Genomic DNA, 1,990 nt, shown 5'->3' on the forward strand with positions numbered 1-1,990 from the left:
TTTTTTTGAGACGGAGTTTCGCTCTTGTTACCCAGGCTGGAGTGCAATGGCGCGATCTCGGCTCACCGCAACCTCCGTCTCCTGGGTTCAGGCAATTCTCCTGCCCCAGCCTCCTGAGTAGCTGGGATTACAGGCACGCGCCACCATGCCCAGCTAATTTTTTGTATTTTTAGTAGAGACGGGGTTTCACCATGTTGACCAGGATGGTCTCGATCTCTTGACCTCATGATCCACCCGCCTCGGCCTCCTAAAGTGCTGGGATTACAGGCTTGAGTCACCGCGCCCGGCCTGCCAGTCTTCTTTCTTCAGGATTTCTTAATTTTAATGTAGACACATTTATCAATTATCAGTTTTTTTAGGTCATTTATTTTCCTTCTAGTCCTGGGTTCAGTACATAGATGACTTCTCTTCACCCTTTGGGTTGACAGTTTTCTCCAGGTTGCTACTTCTGATATGATAAAGCTCAGCATACAAGGCCCTGAGGTCCAGCACCTTGGCCCTGAGCTCCCCATAGGCTGCCTCATCGCTCCTGCACCAAGGCTTGGTAATCCATCACAGGAGTCTCCTTGGAGGCCTTGGCCACAGCATCTCCACGTTCTGAGAAGTCCTTGGAAATGGTTATCCGGAAAGCTTCCACTTTGGTCTTGACAGCATTCACCCTCTCCAGCACCTTCTCCTGGATTGCTACCCCAAAATCATTTCCATCTTCAATCTTGGCGATCAGGTGCTAGATCCATGTGATCACCAGAATGCCTTTCTCTTCAACAGTCCAGACTTCTAGCTTAACCAGGGCAAGCAGGGACAGGACCTTCTCATTCCCAGGGAGAAATCCACATGTAGGGACTTTTTCCTTCTCCTGTTTATCTGTTTCCATCTCATCATCCTTGGGTGGAGGATCTGGGATGGGGATGTCCAATGGGGCCCGGAGGGAAGTCAGGTCAGCCACAGTGAGGGAGTCCTCTTGCAAGAGCTGATTCAGGTATATGATTTTCTGTGGCAAGAATCTGTAGAGGAATTCCTCAGCCTCCTGGAAAAGATTCTGCCTGAAGACCTCCACCTGTTTACAGGCCTCCCAGCTCAGATGAACCCCACACAGCTTGGCCATGCTGCTTCCAGTCGCTAGATCTCTGGTCTCCATTTAGCAATCTTTTATTTGGCTTGGCACTTTTTGGGTCCTGCTTAAAAACACTTCCTGTACCCCAGAAGTCACAAAGATATTCTTGTATATTGTTTTCTTTTTTTATTTTATTTTTTTACTTCCTTCCTTCCTTTCTTCCTTTTTTTTTTTTTTTTTTTTTTTTTTGAGACAGAGTCTCATTCTGTCACCCAGGCTGGAGTGCAGTGGTGCAGTCTTGGCTCACTGCAGCCTCAACCTCCCAGGTTCAAGCGATTCTCCTGCCTTAGCCTCCCCAAGTAGTTGGGTCTACAGATGCATGCCACCACACCTGGCTAATTTATGTGTTTTTAGTAGAGATGGGGTTTTACCATGTTGGCCAGGCTGGTCTCAAACTCCTGTCCTCAGGTGATCTGCCTGCCTTGGCCTCCCAAAGTGCTGGGGTTACAGGCGTGAGCTACCATGCTCCCCTTCCATCCCTCCTTCCTTCCTTCTCTCTCCTTCTTTCCTTTCTGTCCTCTCTTTCTTTTTCTGAGACAAGGTCTTATTCTGTCAAACAGGTTGGAGTGCAGTGGTGTGATCACAGCTCACTACAGTCTCAACCTCCTGGATTCAAGTAATCCTTCCACCTCAACCTTCTGAGTAGCTGGGACTACAGGTGGGTGCCACCATGCCTGGCTAACTTTTGTATTTTTTGTAGAGATGGGGTTTTGCTATGTTGCCTAAGATGGTCTCAAGTGATCTTCCCAACTTGGCCTCCCAAAGTGCTGGGATTACAGGCATGAGCCACTGTGCCCAGTCAGTTTTGTTGCTTTGAATGGCTACTTATACTTTATTTCATAATTTATTTTTATACTTTATACTTTATACTTTATT

At 47.4% G+C, this 1,990-nt stretch overlaps 1 pseudogene; it reads right to left on the reverse strand.

Moving 5' to 3' along the window:
- Window positions 1–350: 350 nt before the first annotated feature.
- On the reverse strand, window positions 351–1,131 carry LOC116545314 (annotated as a pseudogene).
- Window positions 1,132–1,990: the final 859 nt, after the last annotated feature.

The sequence above is a fragment of the Sapajus apella genome, unplaced genomic scaffold, assembly GCF_009761245.1.
Source record: "Sapajus apella isolate SASKATOON/1434 unplaced genomic scaffold, GSC_monkey_1.0 scaffold258, whole genome shotgun sequence".
NCBI classification, from domain to species: Eukaryota; Metazoa; Chordata; class Mammalia; order Primates; family Cebidae; genus Sapajus; species Sapajus apella.